This window comes from Lygodium microphyllum, chromosome 3 (assembly GCF_053477565.2).
Source record: "Lygodium microphyllum isolate KBCC chromosome 3, Lygodium_microphyllum_v1.1.10, whole genome shotgun sequence".
Taxonomy (NCBI): Eukaryota; Viridiplantae; Streptophyta; class Polypodiopsida; order Schizaeales; family Lygodiaceae; genus Lygodium; species Lygodium microphyllum.
Window position 1 is genome coordinate 61,946,266 of NC_141137.1, and position 21,007 is coordinate 61,967,272.

Below are 21,007 nucleotides of genomic sequence, written 5' to 3' on the forward strand. Positions count from 1 at the left end.
TCAGGATGGAAGTACGCCCAAGGAGGCATGGGATACTTTGTCAAAAATGTATAGCACAAATACGCAAGCCAGGAAAATGCAACTCAAGCAAGAGTTGCATAATGTGCAAAGAGAAAATATGAGCATCAATGACTACCACATGAAGGTGAAGAAGATTGCAGATGCACTTGCTTCCATTGGGTCGCCAGTGGAAGATGATGATTTAGTTTCTGTGACCTTGAATGGTCTAGGAAAGGATTATGCACAGTTTCGGACATCCATTTCAGTTCGTGAAAGATTTCCTGATTTTGAGGAGTTGATTGCTCTTCTAATTTCTGAGGAGCAGAGAAATGGTGGTGCATCTTCTTCAGGAGGAACTTCAAAAGAAGCTGTCTTCTACTCAAATGCTGGAAGAGGTAGAGGCAGAGGTAGAGGAGGCCGATTTGGAGGCCGTGGTAGAAATCAGAATATGCAGCAAACTCAAGAAAACCAGTCCTATGGAGGAGGACGTGGTAACTCTAGAGGCAGAGGGAGCCAAAGAGGTCGTGGTGGATGGCAAAGAGGTCAAAATGCAAACAGTAATATTGAATGCTACTACTATAGTAAAATGGGTCATATGGCTAAAGACTGCTATAAAAAGCAGAATGACATCATGAATGGAAAACTGCAACAAGGGAATTATGCATCTTCTAGTAGACAGGGTGATGACAGAAATGAGCATTTGTTCATGGTGCAGCACATGAACAATTCTGTGACAAGTGCAGAAGAAAGCAATGATATATGGTATGTTGACTCAGGTGCATCAAACCACATGACAGGTCATGCAGAATGGATGGAGGATGCAAGGAAAATGGAAAAACCAGGATTTGTGGAGACTGGTGATGATACTGCACATCCTATTGTGCAGATTGGAAAAATTCCTTTGTCTATGCAAGATGGGAAAAAGAAATACCTGCCCGATGTATTTCATGTCCCGAATATCACCAAGAATCTGGTTTCTGTTGGTCAAATGGTTGAGCAGGGCTTGCAGGTCAGATTTAATCCTCATGGATGCTTTGTTGAGGATATGAAAAATAAAGGTCGCTTGATAGCAAAAGGAAAGAAGAATGGCAGAATGTTTACGTTGGATGCAGACATGTCTAAATTGAGTGCAGCAATGTTTGCACATGGGACCGGTGTAGTTGCAGATATTGATATCTGGCATAAACGCATTGGTCATGTTAATGTACAGCGACTTAAATCAGTGCAGGCCCAAAATATTGTTGCAGGATTGCCCAAATTCAAGGTTGCAGAAATGCATAAGGTATGTGAAGCCTGTCAGTTTGGAAAACAGGCAAGGAAACCATTTCCTAGATATGTTCAAGAGAGTGAGAAGCCATTGGAATTAATCCACTCTGATGTGTGGACTACTAAAGCTGCATCTCTTGGAGGCTGTCATTATTTTGTCACTTTTATTGATGACTATAGCAGAAAAGTTTGGGTGTATTTTATGAAAAAGAAAAGTGAAGTTTTTGGGCATTTCAAAACTCTTAAAGCTATGGTTGAAAAAGAAACAGCCCTGCAGATAAAATGCCTAAGGTCAGATGGAGGGGAAGAGTACCTCTCAAATGAGTTTGCAAGGTTCCTGCAGGAGCATGGCATAAAGCAGCAATATTCATGCAGTCATACCCCACAACAAAATGGAATTGCAGAAAGGAAAAACAGGCATATAGGAGAGGTATCTCGTGCCATGCTCAATGAAAAAGACTTGCCAGATTTTTATTGGGCTGAAGCAGTTGCTACAGCAGTCTACATAATGAACAGGACTCCCACTGCAGCAATACATGGAATGACTCCAGAGGAGAGGTATACTGGTAGGAAACCAGATATTTCTCATTTGAAAATTTTTGGTTGCATTGCCTATGTACATGTGCCAGATGAGTTGAGATCCAAGTTGGATCCAAAAGCTGAGAAGTGCATCTTTATTGGTTACTCTCTGCAGCAAAAAGGGTATAGATGCTATAACCCTTCTACTCGTAAGTTTACAGTGAGCAGAGATGTTGTTTTTGATGAGATGAGTAGCTGGTATAAACTAGTAAATGTGATTGATAATGTAGATGCACAAAATGGTAATGTTGCACAGAATTCTCAGCAGCAGTCACAAGATATTAGTGGACCTGGAGTGTCCTCTAGCAGTGGTTCACATTCTTCGCCATGGACAGGCAGATTGAGATCAGGAGAATCTTCTGAAGGCAGCGCAAATAGTGGTATGCAGGTATCACGAAAAGGAAAAGAGAAGGTAGATCAGCCCATGTTTGATGTGAATGCAGGTCACTCTTATGTGGATGGTGAATCCAGTGGCTCAGAACAGAGCATTGATGATGAGTTGGGTATTCCTTCTATTGTTACACCTGGAGTAAGGAAGACCAGGGATGTTTTGAGAGCACTTGGGAGTGAACCTACTTTGCGCAGGTCTACGAGAGCTAGGTATCCTGTGGATAGGCTGAAATATGATGGATTTACAGCCATTCACTATGCATATATGGTCAAAGTGATACAGGAACCAGAACCCACTTCTTTTGAGCAAGCCATGGGAAAAGAAAAATGGGAGAAAGCCATGGATGAAGAAATGGATGCCTTGGAAGCAAATGCTACATGGGAATTGGTACCTTTGCCTAAAGGTAAAAATGCAATTGGCTGTAAGTGGGTTTATAAGGTGAAGCACAATGCAGATGGTTCTGTGAACAGATACAAGGCAAGATTAGTAGTCAAGGGGTATGCACAAACATATGGCATTGACTATGAAGAAACATTCAGTCCAGTTGCAAGGATGGCAACCGTAAGAGCAGTCATTGCTATGGCTGCATCAAAGGAATGGTCTCTACATCAGATGGATGTAAAGAATGCCTTCTTGCATGGTGATTTGCAAGAAGAGGTCTATATGGAGCAGCCACCAGGTTATGTGCATGATGTTCATCCTGAGTTTGTTTGCAGGTTGAAGAAAGCCTTGTATGGCTTGAAGCAAGCACCTAGAGCATGGTCTGACCAGATAGGATAGTATCTTGTCACTATTGGCTTTCAGATTTCCAAGGCAGATTTCTCACTTTATGTGAGAAAAACAGAGAAAGGTATTATGCTACTTGTCATTTATGTTGATGATTTGATTATGACAGGTGACAGTGATGAAGATATCCTTCATGTGAAAATGCTATTGAAGCAGAAGTTTGAGATGAAGGATTTGGGAGAGCTGCGTTATTTCTTGGGCATTGAGGTGATTAGATCACCAAGTGGGATACATCTATTGCAGAGGCAGTATGGATTGGACATGCTGTCCAAATATGGGATGAGAGGCTGTAAGCCTATTTCAGTTCCTTTGGAGCAGAATGTGAAGCTGAGCACAGATACAGGTGAGCTTCTAGAAGACAATACTATGTACAGACGCATAGTAGGAAGTTTGATTTATATGACTATTACCAGGCCAGATTTGAGCTATGCTGTTGGATTGGTAAGTCAGTTTATGCAGGCTCCAAGGAAACCACATTTGGATGCGGCTAGACGCATACTCAGGTATGTGAAGTCCACATTGCAGTATGGACTATTTTATGAGACTGGGGTTCAGATACAGTTGCATGGATACACTGATGCTGATTGGGCTGGTAGTATTTCTGATAGACGATCTACCAGTGGATATGTATTCTCTTTTGGGAGTGCTACAGTCACTTGGAGCAGCAAGAAACAGCCTACAGTTGCCTTGTCGAGCACAGAGGCTGAGTACAGGGGTGCAGCAATGGCTGCATGTGAGGTAGCTTAGTTGCATAAGCTACTTTATGATATGCATCAGTCTACAGATGGGCCAGTTGTCATTTATTGCGACAACATGAGTAGTATACACTTGGCAAATAACCCAGTCTATCATGCTAGAACAAAGCACATTGAGGTGCATTATCACTATGTGCGAGAGAGGGTTTTACTAGGTCTTATTGATCTAGTTTATGTCAGCATAGAGGATCAGGTAGCTGACATATTCACAAAGGCATTGGGCGCAGAGAAGCTGCGCAAGTTCAGAGACTTGCTTGGTGTGCAAGAATTGGGATTGAGCTCGAGGGGGAGTGTTGAGATATCGAGCTCCACTCGTGATACGCCAGGGTGACCATTGTGTATTTATGTCACCGACTTGTCAGTTGCAGACGCGGTTGGTACACCGCCCATGAATAATAGCTACATGATAGCTATCCTTATCTACTCTAGTTCGTGGCTTAGTTAGTATGCCACCTTAGTTAGTTGAGTTTGGTTTGAGACCCATATATAGGGTTCTTCTATTTCTTTGTATTTGAGTTCTTTTGGCTTACACAACTAAGAAGAGGAAAACTGTTTTCAGCCTCCACCCTTGTGTGTATTCCCCCATTGTGCAAGCAAGAAAGCTTCAAGTGAGACTCCTTCCTTCTCTCCCACAATCTTGACATGTTGACCTTGTGCCAAACAATCCATCTCTTGCTTTCTATTCGATAGAGGTCTTGCACAATCTCATGAACAAGTCTCGAGAAACTAGCCTTTGAAATGATGAGATCAAAAGAGTGTTGATATTTCTTGATTTCTCTTAGGGCCATTGTACCTAGCCTCCAATTCCATTTCTTGTGGGGATACTAAGGAGGAGGAGCTCTCTCATGATGGCTTGAGGAAGCTCGATTAAGTTGAGAAGTCCATTGGTAAGCTAGAAGTATCATTATCTAAGACTGCATCTAAAAAAGTAGATGCTCCATTGAGTTAAACACAATGTGGGGCTCTAAGAGGGAGCTTCTTTGTAGCCACCTTAAGGCTAGCCATATTTCTTATACAGCAAGAGATGTGAAAACTCAATGAATAAGATAGAGTGAAATCCTAATTTGTACTACTTAAACTTTAAGACTCATTTATAGAGATACATACTCTCTCTTTCTCTCTTAATAATGAAATTCACACTGAATGCATTCTACATCTTACTATGTTACTTTCCAAACCCATTCGTTGCCTTCTTGAAGCTTGATTTTCAGCCACTAAGCTCTTTTCAAGCCCATTTGTTGCATTCTTGAAGCCTTTTTTTTAGCCACTTAGCATGGCTTTCTTTTGTATTTGAGACATTGTAAGACACTTTTTTAGTGACACGACTTGATTTAATCATGTCTACAACCGACTCATCAACACTTTAATTTGCATTCTTCTACGAGAATTGAGCTTCATTTGCTACTATGATCCTATATCACCAAGATAGCAATTAGATAATTGGATTTTTTCCATTCACTCCTCTACCATGATTGATTTTTCTTTGATATGCACCCCTATGTGGACCAAACTCTAGTGCTACTCTTTTCTGCAAAGTATGGTTCGTTCATACATCTCAAGGATATGTTATGAAGGCACATAACATACAAGAATAAAAATATGCTCAATAACTTTTATAGCTCATACAATTCTAAAATCTTGACTCAGTACACACCATGTAATATGTGATAGAACTTTTGCTCGCCGACGCTTGCACCATATTTTCATAAAAGCTATGCATAACATCAATAGATTCTTTCTTATCTCCAATGTCAGATACCATCCTTCAAAGTAAGCGAGCCAATTTATTGAGACTAATATAAACCTTTACTTTTTCCAACCCTATTTGCCTCCATTACTTCAATCCAAAACCACAGGATGTAGCTTTTTTCACCCATCGTAGTGTTGTGGTCTAAGAACTGCAACATTCCCTTCCTCATTAGTAGATGCTAAAAGAAACTTCCTAGTCTATGCTCCTCCAAAGCAAGAAGTTTTGGAAAGTTTCCAAATTTTCTTGATCTCTTCTTGTCCTTTTTAATTGTTACTTGATGCTTGTGTGGCCCAATCTCTGACATTACGTGATCCACATTATTGCATAATGTAATGGCTTCTTTTTTTGGTTGCATCCTATAAGCAAAGAAAATATATTCATGCAAAATTTTCTATATAATTCTAATAAAAGCATGAAATCAATGCATATGAGCACAATCTAATGGAATGTTGAAGATGGCCTTCCAAATGTAATCTTATTTATAATGTATCAATGCAATAATTATCACCATTTGCCAATTCTTCTTTTTGTCCTTTCCTTCCACCCTCTCTATCAAGTAATACAGGCATGGATGTTTTGCATTTGCACCATTGGAAATTCCATATATTACTTTTAAAGTTTTCAAGTCTCCTACAAGATGCCATTCAACCAAGTATTCACCATATCCTTCAATCGAGAGCATCTCACCATGTTCTTGACTATGGATGATGTTTGGAATACTTGTGTGTATAGAGGACAACTATAGCACCTCAAATGTTTCCTTAGGAATTTCAAATCCAGTAAGCCACCACACATGGAGTTTGATTGAATACTAAAGTCCCTTGGGTTATTCTTGTCAAATTATAAGGCTCTACTTATCAAAGTTACACTAACTCTTTTAAGCTTTACTTCCTTGATAATCTTACTTTCATCCAATTTGATAACAAACTACAATTTACCAGTACATTCCTCAATGGACATATCATAATACATTACCATTGTTCATTGCACCTAATACAAATCTAAATAGTAATAGTTGAGTTTGAATAACTTAACCTCATATGCATTTTTTGTCCCAACATTTAGTGTTTCCACACCAAGGACATGCAAGGGATTTCTTATTGGCTCTAAAACCTTTGTATCAAGTAGCCGTTGGGCCTCGATTACCTTTGAATTTCTAGGAAGATGCATGATTCTATTTCTCTTCAACATAGGACTAAACCCAACCTTCATATTCTTGTATATTTTAGAGGAAGCCCCTATGCTAATGCTAGCCCTATCACAAATAGATTATGCATCCATACCTCAATACTCCTTTGAGATATCTTGTAGAGTGCATTCAATCACCTTCTCCTTCACAACCTTGAACTTTGGATTACTTAAAGTGTTTTCCAATGTACTTGCCTTCAACAATATTTAAATGGATGATCCAAGATCACCATCATCTAGATTTTTATTCTAAGCTACTTTGCATGCTTTGATACATTGCTTCCATTGGCCATTGTTCACAATTAACTCACTAATTAGTTTTTTCTTTCATTTGCACTCCTGTGTCAGCTTACTATTGATCTTTCTAAGGTTGTCCAATTGTAGCTCTACCTCCTTATACAAGATATCAATGTTATAAATAATGTTATATATCATCATAATTTTGTTCTTTATGCTATAATTTTATTCAAATTTTCACTTGTCCTATAAGCTTATGTATTTGAAGTTAATGTACATCATGATAATTTTTTATTTATTGGTAGGTTATGAATACTTTGAATGCCTAATCACTAACTCAGTAAGTTTTTGAACCCTAAGAAAAGTGGAGGCTTATTGGTTAGGGGATCAATTGGGTAGATTCTCCCATCAATCCCCAAGGCAATGTGCTTCAATCCCATTTTCTTGTAAATTTGTAGAATTTGAGAGTTAACATTGTTACATTTTGTCCTTTTGAATAATAGGGTATATTCTAGCTCTATCTCAATATGTAGCTCCTTTCTACGTGTATTTATTTTTCTTATTGCTTATATCCCTACTACAATATATGAAACGATTACATGATTTAGCTAGATGTATGTTGAGTATATGAAGATACTTTATATCAGTACATAGAGATACTTATGAGAACAAGGGATTTGATATCTATGGAGTTAAATGGGAGAGGAATAGATCGACACACATATATATTAATAAAAATGGAACTATTGACCCTATGGAGGTAAATTGGAGAGACACAAATAGACACATAGAGAGGCTAACAAAAATAGTTGGTTTAGTGTCTATGGAGATAGGCTGCTAGAGGGATGAACAGATATGTTAATGGAAATAGGAAGTTAGATATCTCAAGAGATAAACTAGAGATGTACCTATAGACACACACAGATATCAAAGAAAAACAAGTAGTTTAGTATGTGAGGGAGGATGGATAGACATTGCAGAGTGCATATACACATATGAATTGTATACTTTGAGGTCAAGGTAGTTCACTATGCAAGGAAGGTTGCATAGACACAAAGAAGAAGTTATAGTAGAGCTATGAGAGAGTAATGAAATATAACAAAATAGCTTAGAGAGAAGGGATCTCCAAGAGCTTTCAAATTTTAAACAATTCTATTTTATCTCCAAACATATTTTCAAAGAATGAAAAATTTGACTAGCACGTTTTTTTAAAACCAAAATTCATCATATAAAAAGTTCCCAAAATATCTTAAAAGAAACTCCCAAAATATTATTTTTCTCATTTTCAATTATAAAATAAATTGCTTCATATCTACTAATCATTTTGCATTGAAAATCACGCACCACACTCCTGTAACTAACTCCTTTTTTAATATAAATTTTGATTGAAAAAGTGTTCTTAAAATGAGGAGAGAGAAGGAATCTGAGTAAATCCTTTGTGGACAATGATAGAAAGGCAAAAACAGATCGCAAAAGTGGAGAGAGAAGATATTTATTTTACTATTCTTCTCTCCACTTTTCCTTGTTTTAAGGAGGAGAGAGGGGAAACTAAAAGGCTCATTTCTGAGTTCATTTTTTTTCTCAATGAGAGCATCCACAATTTAAAAAAGGTTTTATTTTAGGTGCTTAAAATTCATGGATATTAACTAGGATGCCAAGTAGATAATTGTTCCACCATGAAGGGACAAGCACCGTGAAATGTGGTACAACTTACACATACAAAGAGTTGCTTTTTGTAAGAGATGGAAAATATGGTACATAGAGGCAGGTATAAAAGGAGAAGGTACCAATCATTTTGTAACCAGTTTTGTATCTAGTTTTGGCATTAGTACAAGTATCTTCTCTTGCTTCATCTTTCTCCTTTTGTCTTTTCATGGCTGCCAACCATCTCTTTCCTAATTTCCTATATTTCTCTCTCCATCTCTAGTATTTCTCTCTCCTCAACTAGACTTTCTCTCACTTTTGCACTTCTTCATCTCTCTCTTCTATAGTCTTTTCTCTCATCTTTCTCTCTCTTCGGTTCACTTCTTGACAAGTGGTATCAAAGCTTAGGCTTTTGGTCCATTTAATTTTCTCATTTCAGACATAATTTTCTCAAAATTTCCACCATTAAATCTTGGACAACAGGTACAAGAGCCACATTGCAAGTACTTGCAAGAGTTCTACTTGGAGCAAAGACTTAACCTGGGGCTTTGACAAAGATCTTGGAGAGATTTGGCCAAATTGTGGCTAAAATGGCAAGTTGTTCATCCATTACATGCTATTTGGAAGATAACTTGGTAAAATAGGTGTTAATCGAAATTAAGAGCAAAATAAATTGTGGTTACTTTTTAGAAAAGAGCTTCTTCTTCTTCATGTCTGTGACTTCCATGGAACCTCAACCTTCAACTTCATCTTTCTCCATGAATCTTGCCTCTCTCCAACAATGGATAGTTTAGAAGGCTTCTAGGCATCAAGTACAATAGGCTGCATACCATTTTCCCTATCTTGGTGGTGCCACGTCAGCAAGAGAACATCCCAAAATTTTCTCTGATTTGATGTCCTAGACAACAAAAAACATGGCAACAAACTCTCCTTCAGTGTGTTGATTAGATCACTTCTACTCTTCATCCAAATGAAGATCAGCATCCTTGACAAGCTTTGGAACTTCCTATTGCTTCAAATATGGCCTTCTTCTTCTTCTCTAAGCCCTAATTGTGCAATCCATGGGCAGTCATTAAAGCTTGAATAAAGTTTTACAATTTCAAAGGGCTTTTGCTTCATTTCATTTCTGGAGTTCATCTACAACAAGATGCTCTCAAGATTTTAGCTACATTAGAGATATTGGAGCTTTCTTCAACTCTTCAAGTTTCCATGGGGGATAAATTTGGGGATTCTTCTTCAAGTTTGACATTCTTTGTTTTTGAAGTATAAAGAGATCTAAAGTCTTCCCATTACGAGGATTCTACATGGTTTTCTTCTTCATGGCCAGCATTGAAGCTCATACATTGAAGATTGAAGTGAATACAGGACATTACTCACTCATTGTAGTCACTAAAATGGGTAGTATGGGACTTTGATTACTTTTCATTGATCATGAATTGATGTCTTGGTACCCTCCAAAGTGCCCTCAGTTCTATTTGTGAGTATACAAGGTTCAACAAGGTCTGTGGGAGCTTTCGCTCAACCGCCAAGACCCACGGACCACTTATTGTTTCAAGCGTTCCAAGCCGAGCACTAATGGCTATCTCTCACATAGCCGATACGCCATCCATATCTACGGGTGTAGTGAGCATACCTCCATGCTGATCGAGTTACCTCCTCTCCCGTGCACTCCGGTAGCTCCACGATTCAAGTGCAAGCTTCAAGCAAGCTCCATCCTCAAGCTCCACGCTCCAAGCTCCATCACCACGAGCAAGACAAGAGAAGAGAAAAGAAGAGAAAAGAAGAGAAGAAGAGAGGAGAAGATGGAGAGCTTCTCCTCCTTGGTCCCTCACCCTCACACACTCACTCCCTCACACTCTCACACTCCCTCTCTCAAGCACAAGCTCAAGCAAGCAAGCAAGAAGAAGAAGAAGAAGAAGAAGAAGAAGAAGAAGAAGAAGAAGAGGAGAGCCACTTTTGGCCACACACAAGAATGAGCTTCTCATTCATTTTTCAACTTTATATACAAAACCCTAAATCCCTTTTGGGTGGTCATTCACTTATCCCCTTTTTTACATGGCCGACCGTGGCCTAGGCCCTTTTTCCCATTGTCCTTCTATCCTCCTAGTCTACATTTACAAATTGCACGAGTGAGAGCCCGGCACTCTTAAAATAAATCATGGTGCCCTTGAGCTTTTTTACAAAAGTATTGACTTGCACCTTTTCTTGTGTGCCTTTTTCCTTTATTTATGACTTTTCTGCACTTCTTGCGTTTCCATATTTTTCTTGGCGCGCCTTCGTCTTCCGTTTCACTTTTGCCTTGGCCTTATCTTCTGCTTTTGCTTTTTCGAATTTTCCACCTTTTTTGTTTGAGGGTTAACATTACCCCCCTCCTAGACGAGTGCCAGTCCCATGGCACTCACCATCGTAGGTAGCAAGCTTCGGCCTGCTCTAAAGAAGTGAATGGAAGGGACATGGTGGCTGCCATGGAGGAGTATTGGTGGTGGTATGGAGGAAGATCATTGGGGGCATGTTGGTGGCCTAGGTGGCTGGTGGTAGGGTGGTTGGAGTTGGTGGTAGGGCTGTTCTTTGTTGGGGATTGCACTGATGGCCAGCACAAGTGTTGGTTTGTTGGGGATTCTGCACATGACAATTCTTGATGGGCTTGCAGGATGATAAAGGATAAGAATTCAGAATTGGGTGTCGATGAAGAGCGAACGACACTTTCATTGGAGTCTTCAATACCTGCAATTCAAAATCTCTCATAGGTGGTCTCTCCTTAGGGGTAGTGCTAGTCTTCTCTATCATGCACAAGACATAGTTCAATTAGTTTGGGAGACAGGTCGAACTCAAAGCAAGCTGAGAGTATTGTCCTGCACTTAAGGACCCAAACTATGTATATATTTCGGTGCAAATATTATGCGAGTGCTCGTGCATACTTAAATATTACGTAGTTAGAAGACTACGGGCTGGTTTCTCGTAACAATGTGTGGATAAAGCAAAGTTGTGCATGTTGAGAAGTACATGTGAAGGTGTATGAGACATCCTTTGCATTGTCGCTGCACAACATAACATAATTGAACACAGGGACACCGCACTCTCGGTAGTTGGGAGCTATTGGACTTGCTTGATGAGGATGGTGTACTTTTCATGGCCGTTCGTGCGGTGCTTACCACAATTGATTGCAATGGTATTAAGGCAGAGTGCAAGAGGGAATCGTGCGAATGGGTCAGGGTGACAGGTCTAACCATAGGCGAGGCAAGCTCCCTAGGTATGTCCTGCCCTTGATGTGCCCTAAACAATTGTGGGTGATGCTAAGGGGCTAGGGGACTAGGGATGGAGCCAGCCGATGAATGTCATTGGACGTACCTAATTTGAGGATCACTAGGTGTTGTGCTGTGATTGTGGGTATTTCATATCTTTGTCTTCTTTTTTTTCTTTTTTCTTTTTTTTTTTCCTTTTTCGTTTTCTTTTTCTTGTGCCTTTTTTTCTTTCTTTCTTTTTTCTCTCTTTTTTTTTTGGGACTTGCCTGAGTACAACCATTGCAATATGTTGAGGCTATCAGCCTTTCAATGGGTTGGGAAATGTCAAGCTTTGAAGGCTCAGGAAATGGATATTATAGTGATGATTGTGCCCTAGCCTCATTGTTAGAGAAGCAGTCGTTGAGAGGGGAGATACACTTGAGATATTGCAACCCTCTTTGGAACGTGGAATGTTGGTACAATTGGGATAACAGCTGCCATGACTGCCCGACACAGAGTATAACCCAGAAATAGGAAGTGGTTAAGATCATGCTTTGAGCCATGCGATGTGGGCACTCGCACAGGTGATCTTTGCCCTCGGCAGCATGGCTTTATCGTGGCTCTTTGTGGGGTTGGTGGACTTGCAGTGTCTTGGGCATTGAACACTTTCGCACAAAGACCTGTGTCATCCTGCATCCACTTGTCACTTCATGAGAGTACATGCACGGCATATGCTGCAACTAGAATAAACCAGCGCAATGCAAGGAGGCATCACTTATCTGAATTCCATGGTGTTGGATTAGATACTTATCACTTGCACTTGATTAGCTTTTTCTTTTGCTTAAAGATGTGAAATATATTAAACGTAGATATGAAAAGTTTGTACAATTGAGGAACATGTCAGCACTTAACCATTTAAAGACAAAAAGTCATGGCCATGTAGCATTTGATAAGCCTTTTATACAAGATGGGGCTACTCTATTTGTACGAGGCGGGGCGAGTCTGGGTGGTCGGGCGACTGAGGCTGTGCTGGTGAGGGGCTCCTGTGAGGCTGGGCGAGGAAAATGTCAGCTAGGACCCAGATGGTATAGTCCCTAGCCGCAACTGTTTCCAAAATGCTTTTAAACAATGCGTCAAATTCATGCTTGTCCCAAGCTGCCCTCTCCTCTTTAGAGCACCTGGTGCCCGAGTGTCTGGTGGGGGCCTACACGACTGGTGTTGCCACACTTTGTGTGCTCCCTTGAGCCCTCGTCCTCTTGGCTTGGGGGTTTTTGGCCTGCGTCCTAGGTGGTGTCGTTTAGGGCCTCTTTTCGGTGCATACCTCTTTAGAGTAGGCACATAGCGTTCTGGTGGGGGCGCTTGTGCTGCATGCTCCCTTCGACGGCGGATAGCATCCTTGCAAGCCAGCTGACTAGGTGCTCCATGTCAGTTACCGTAGGGGGACCTGCAAAATGTGAACCAAGGATTAGGCCTTGAGGTAGGGTAAAACTATCCGCATGGAAAGGATTATACAGTGGGTTATCAAGCACATATGATGAAGAGGGGAGAGGTGAGGTATGCAGTGTTTATTGTAGAGGGATGGCCCCCATGATGATGTTTGTTTTGCCTCCAGCCATTAGCAGATCTTGGCTTATGCTAAGTTGTGTGGACTGGTTGTCATGGAGTGGGGCAGGGCTCATCCTCGGAAGGATAGACCGGAAAGAGAGAAAGGTGTATAGAAAGGGACGATACCCCGTCTACACCATCAGAGTTGTTGGTCGAGACTTCCTATGGCGGTAATGAGGGTTGCATGCCCTCCAGTTGGAGATGGGAATGGTCACACGACTTCTAAATGTGTGATGAGAGGAGGACCTGAGGAGCTTAGCCTGTTGAACCCAACTCTTCTCCCTGCGCTTGACTATCATTGCTTGTGTGTGTTGATATTGTCTATACAGGGTCACAAAATTCATTATTTATTTATGTCCATATTTACGAATCCTTGTCACTTCACGAGGATAAAAGCCAATTGTAGAACTCTGGATTGTACTGGAGAGTGACACACGCATCTAGTACTCGTGGCAGCTTACTCAATACTGATAGATATTTTGCAACATCAAGTAGCATGGAACCTTGTCTGAGTCTACTGGCAACATATAACTCCTCCTCAGTGAGAACCTTATCAAACAGAGAGTTCTCTTGGCTAGTTTTAGCTAAGTCCATACCCCCAGTCACTCGAAAGGAAGTTGGTGCCACATAGGTTGGGTCTCTTTGAGACCACCATTTGACCAATCGCTCCTCTGAGACTGTCATGATCTGGGCTCCTAGTTCGGCCATTGCAACGCAGCTTTCACACCAACGTTGTTCAAATTGACTTCGACCCTCTAATTTTCACTTTAGTTTCTCTATCTTTAAGAGATTTGGTTGGCAGAGCACATCATTGAATGTTACAGTTAAGCGTAGTTCGTCGGCTTCCTCATCAGAGATGAGTCGCATGTGTTTATACAGGAGCCTGTTATAGTGCTTGTCAAGATGTTCTTGCTCTTCCCAAGATAAGGGAAATGACAACTATTTTTCAAGCTGCTCTTTAGGGAATGTGCCCATGTCTACCAGGACATAGACACATGTGAACACTTTAAGCTTAGCATCCAACTCGGTTAAGCATTTTGCGACACTTCTATGTTCAACGAGGGCTTTCTCGGTTTCTATCTCATGCAAGGTTCTAGGAGTTTACCTAGGCTTTAGCATAGCTAAGGGCTCAGGCCTAGATGAGCAAGATTGGTCAATGCTAGGATTTCTTATGCTCTTGGGGTTTCCATGTTTCTCCTGAGGCTTTGTTATTGCGTCATGGTTCTCCTTGGACGTGACTGGTATAAATTTGTCGCCTTCTTGTGACAGCGTTGTATCCACTCTTGATTGGTCAATGCGAGTTCTGTTGTCAGTGAATTGAGTGTTGCAAGCAACTGTTGATGGTAACGGTTGCTTTGATTTTTCAGAGCACACGGATGTGTTTGAGGTTTCACCACTATTAAAAGAGGCATCAATGGGGTCATTGGTGAATGGACTCGATACTTTATTCCTCAGCTCTCCAGCGCTCTTGGTGTCAATGTTCTTGGGGTCCACAACCACTTGTAACTGCTGTTGTTTTCACTGTTTTCTCCTCTTTTTCTTGGTCAGTGAAGGTGTATCTCTCAACGACTTAGGACCCTGGACTAGGTCAACCGTTGATGTGCTTGGTTGGGCCTCAGCATTCTCTTTCTCTAGTGTGTCCTTATGGAACATAGCTATGGCCTGCTGAATAGCCTCGCTAGGTTGTGAGGGTACAACTGCCTCCCTTTTTGGAGAGTCTAGCTCTTCCCTTCTATTTAACTCCTCCAGCCTAGACTTTAGGCGCTTTGGAAGTGCTAGAGTTGTCAATGAAGTTGGTTGCGACACCTCCTCCACAAGTAAACTGCTAAGGACACGTTCCGCAAGGGGCATTGTCACGGCCAAGGGCTGTGACTGCTGTGATCCCTGATTGGAAGTAGTAGCAGCTAGTTCAGTGGACTTGCTATTATTAGTGGATTGCGGTGTCAAGTCCTTAGGTCGATTGGAAGTGGTCGTGTCTTTTGTTGCCCTTAGAGCATTCACTTGTGTAGATCGAGTATCAGTTGAGCTAGCCATAGTGGATTGCACAGGCATATCCTTGGGCCGAGAGCTACGGATGGTGTCATGTCCCACCTCTTGGACATTTGGAAGCTTAGATGGAGATAGAAATTGGGATTGAGTAGCCACACTTGGCGACTGTTGTGCTTCCTGTGTCCGTTTAGGGGAAGAGGATGTAGGAGACTTGGAACTCCTAAGTGGCTTTGGCACTGGATGGGAGATTTGCTCATGGCTGTTAGATGATTTTGCTATTTGCTTTGTTGAGCATTTACCCTTTCCATGAGCAATGTTGTGCCTATGATGCCTGCTATCCTCTCAGGGAATCAAAGGCTCCTTGGGCACTAGTGGCTTTTGCGCATCTTCAATGATTACATTTGATATCTGCTTGTCAAGCACGCTAGGTTGAGGATCTACCCTCCGACTAGTCCCATTTGGTTTCTTAATTTCGACCATGAGGGGCTCGATCACTCCACTGTTGTTGACTCGAGACTTGGTTTTTTGTTTAGATCTCCTCCTACGCTTCTTTGCTCTTGATACGATCTGGCCTTCAGTCAACAAGGGAGATTTAGCAACAAGGGGTTTTGGCACCCAAATCCATCGGTTACCTATGTAATACCCTTGAGCACGTAGCAATGCTTTGGATATCCATCGTGGCGTTGTGCTGACCCTCCATCGATGCCTTCATCTATAAGGCTTGGGCTTCTTCTGGGGTCTTCTACGATATTTGTAAGTCCAAAGCCCGTCCTCGGCATTGTTTCTTGACCTTCTTGTTTCAGGCATGGCCTCACTCACTGGTTCTCGTTGTTCGACCTATGCTTGTATCAATTCTTCTAACAAGCCCTTGCTCTTGTTAGTAGGCTTGACTGTTATGTCAACACCTTCTTTGCCTTTCCCCCAAGGTTCGATGAGGTCACCCTTGCTAAAGGTGGTGACTATCCTCACACCCGGTAGTGTCAGGTGTATCCTCTCTGCTATATAGTCGATCTCACACTTGGTTGCCCTTTTGAAGGGTCTTCCTAGGAGGGTTTCCTTCCCGTAATTAGCACTATTTGGAGGAACATGAAATAGAATAGGCAAGCTTTTAGTTTCAATTGTCGCAAGGATTTTGCACTTCCCTATGAGTGCTTGTGGGTGTCCCCCGTAAGGGCTAAGAGTTGCATTAGTCAGTGTGAGCTCTGGTTGGCCTAGTAGGGTCCATGATTCATAGGTCAAGATATTAAAAACTGCTCCTTCATCAATTAGAGCATCGATAGCATGCTCTCTTTTCGCGGTGAGTTTGACCCTAAGATAAGCAGGTGGTGCTATGTCTTCGTCTTCTGGGTCTTGGCTTGTAAATTTAAGCCTTCTGACAAATGCCCTTGAGTCCCCAACTGCACGACCAAATGTGGATTCTCCACCAATGTCTTGGGTCGTCTATGCAGTGTTGCTCAAGGTACATCTCTCGTCAAGAGTGTCATGTCTAGTCATCTTCGCATTTGTAGCTTGTTGATGTTGTATTTTGCTCCGGTCTGAACACAATGTCTTTGTGTTCTCGTGGTGTGGCCTTTTTGCCCTTGATGGCTAGATTGGCCTGTTGAGGTTCTAGGGTCTTTTTTTGTCTTTGTTTGGGTGTGGGCTTCTGTTTGCTGCTTTGTAAGTGAAGATCTATGCTTATGTAGAGCCATTACTACACTAGGGCCTAATCCGAAGGACCTGTCACCACGCGTGTTTTCTCTCCAATCTACTTAGGGGAGGTGTGGAGGAGGCAGAGCCCCCTCTACGGGGGTTCGGAGGGGGTAGTCCCCCCCGGCCTGCAGGGCTCTTACGGTAAACACCATGCGCAAATTGGAGGACCGTTTATAGCCAAATTTTGAACTACTTGCTCTAAGTTTCAGCCCAGTGATGGATCTGTGATGTGCCTTTAGCTCTACGTAGCCTTTGGGGTCAATTTCGGGGTTTATATGCGTCAAAATTTGTGTTCTAGATACGTGTCCAATTTTGACAGTTTTCTGTCCAATTCTCAGATGTCCGATTTTCAGGAGTCCAATTATCAGAATCAGACATCCAATTTTGGGTTGGTTCAATCGGCCCAGTGGTCCGATTTTGGTCACGTCTGATTTCTAGAATCGGACGTCCGATTTTGACAGGCATCCGATATTGAGCCTTCCGATTCCTTGTGTCCGATTTCCAGGGTCCGAGTGTCCAATTTTGGAGTCTGATTTTCAATGTGTCCGATTTTCAAGGTCCGAGTGTCCGATTTTGAGACTGGGTCCGATTCTCGCAGTGGTCCGATTCTGGGAATCGGATCGGAAAAGTGATCCGATTTTCGGAGTCGGACGGTCCGACTCCAAAAATCAAGCAGTCCTATTCTGGGACTCGGACAGCCTGGTTCAACGGCGCAGACGACTACCCACGGGTTGTGCGTGATGCCTCAAGGTCAACGCCTACTCCACGGAATCATCCAGCGCCTTCCAGATAGGTACAAAACACTACAAGGAAATGCCAGACTTACCTGGAATCACTGTGGCGCTCGAATCGATCAACACTTCAACGATCTCCCCGCAGCTCTCTCTCTCTCTCGCTCTCTCCGTGGCTCTCAAGCTCACTCTCTTCTCAAAAGGTAGAATGTCAAATGTGGTCTTTCATGGTTCCCTAGGCTACTTATTGTCCCATCCCAGCCTACTATGACCTCAAAAGTTAGTCCCTCATACTCTTCCAGCCAGAAATCTGAATCTGTGCCCCTATTTCAGCCTGTTATACAGCAACAGAAAACCCTACTGTTTGCTCCAATGTTTTGCTCCTATCCTTCCTAAATGCAAGAAAAAATTATAAGAAAAATACCTACACTACTCCATCATGCTTTTCCAAATCCAAAACGACAAAAACCTACTTGCTAAGGAGATCGAATACCTCTTCAAACTCCCTCGCTTCCTAACCTATCTACCTCAAGCACCGGTTCGGGGAAAACCCTACTTCAATGCTCGATTCAAAGCGCGCAAGCGCTCAAGGCTTGAATCCGTTGGTCCCGGCAACGGAACCAAAATGTGGGAGCTTTCGCTCAACCGCCAAGACCCACGGACCACTTATTGGTTCAAGCGTTCCAAGCCGAGCACTAATGGCTACCTCTCACATAGCTGACGCGCCATCCATATCTATGGGTGTAGTGAGCTTACCTCCATGTCGATCGAGTTATCTCCTCTCCCGTGCACTCCGATAGCTCCACGATTCAAGTGCAAGCTTCAAGCAAGCTCCATCCTCAAGCTCCACGCTCCAAGCTCCATCACCGCGAGCAAGACAAGAGAATAGAAGAGAAGAGAAGAAGAGAGGAGAAGATGGAGAGCTTCTCCTCCCCGGTCCCTCACCCTCACACACTCACTCCCTCACACTCTCACACTCCCTCTCTCAAGCACAAGCTCAAGTAAGCAAGAAGAAGAAGAAGATGATGATGATGAAAGCCACTTTTGGTCATACACAAGAATGAGCTTCTTAATCACTTTTCAACTTTATATACAAAACCCTAAATCCCTTTTGGATGGTCGTCCCCTTATCCCCTTTTTTACATGGACGGCCGTGGCCTAGGCCCTTTTTCCCATTGTCCTTCTATCCTCCTAACTTCCTTTCCACCGCCCGTCTACATTTACAAATTGCACGAGTGAGAGCCCAACACTCTTAAAATAAATCATGGTGCCCCTTGCGCTTTTTTACAAAAGTATTGACTTGCGCCTTTTCTTGTGTGCCTTTTTCCTTTATTTAAGACTTTTCTACACTTCTTGCATTTCTATATTTTTCTTGGCGCACCTTCGTCTTCCGTTTCACTTTTGCCTTGGCCTTATCTTCTGCTTCAGCTTTTCCAGATTTTCCGCCTTTGTTCGTTTGAGGATTAACAAGGTCAAAGTTAGATTTATAGACCTCTTATAGACTCATTCAAACAGGGCACGTTATAGACAGTTTCATTCAATCAACTTTGGACTATCATATCTTTTTTTTACCTACTCTAAAATTTACTGTTAAGTACTCTATTTAAAGAGAAAAGTGTTAGCTTTGATTTGAATCACAAATTTTATCAATCGGAGCTTTCAATCAAAAGTTATGGTGGATTTAGTACATGTAGGTTCTATAGGATTGCACTTTCCACATGCAAGGAAACAGAGTATTATGGATCTAATTAGAGATGTTGGTTCTAATAGGTTGGATATTCCTTTAGTAGACATTATGGGTACTTTGACATATGCTTTTATGGCTTACGATGACTCTCAAATGGCATTGGAACTAATAGATGTAAGTTTGGTTGAGCAAGTACTTGTCCATCAATTGCACCATATACCTCTCAATTGGTTCAACAAGGTGTAATACAAGCTCTTGTCAATCTTTATGATAACAGTACCTTACAAGGATGTATATGTAATGTTGAAGCTAAACGCATGTTGTTGGGATTACTAACCATGGAAAAATTGGAGCTTTAAGCGAATTTGTGGGCATCAATGAAGTATTTTTGCAATAGTAGTACTACCCTTTTATAATGTCTTTAAGGCAAGGATGCATTACATTGGTTGGCATCATTGCTTAATCAATCATCTCATCAACAGTTAGAATATTCATTGGTATTTCTTTCTACTCTCTTTGCTGAGATTGATGATAATCAATGGGGCTACGATGGTTCATACACCTCCATTGGTTAGTGGGTAATCATAGGCTTCATTAGAAGGACAGTTAGCAAGGTAAATCTTGGATGTTGGTATGCTTTCATTCGTCAAACTTCTTCAAAAATGTTCTACAGGATAGAGGAATATGCTACCTTCATCTTGATTTGCCTTTGTATCTACCATGAGGATATTCGCCATTGCGTAGAGATGGCTATAAATCTTTTGTTGAAGCATGTTGCATGGAAAAAGAAAATGCTTGCATTAACTGCTACTTGGTGCAATCACTTCAAGGATAGCTCTCAATCTACTCTACAAGATGTGATTAATTTTTTGGAATATTTTGATGTTGATCTTATATCCAAATTTGTAGAAGTAAATCATGGATAGCAAGTATACTTTGTACAAAGCTAAGATGAAGAGGATTATTCCATAGATGTTGGACAACAAATCAATGGTAATCAACCAAATGCAGTGTTGAATTCTTTGTTTCTTCAAGGTAATGACGATTCTGAAGTGAACAATGGATTCTATGATGGGCAAGAGGAAGAGCATGAAGAGGCTAATGACCAAGATGACGATCATGAAGATCGACCATATAAAGAAGACCAAGCTGATAAGTAAATTGATCCTCTAGTAGAAGAGACAATGTATATGAAGATCATTTGGGAAGTGATTAGCCTTTTGGACCATTTGAGAAAGAATATGCGCATGCTAAAAATGAATACTCTAAAGTTTTTAATCATGCTTATGATGGATTAGTTGAGGATATGCATCAGTTCACACTCAATCAGGAATTACATCGACTAGAAGAGGAGTTGGATGCATATGATCATGGTTATGAAAACTTGGATAATGATTTTGATAATTGGTATGCTAATAATGAGGATGTACATGAGATTCATGATAGCTATAATATGATGGATGATGGATATGCTTATAGTGATGAT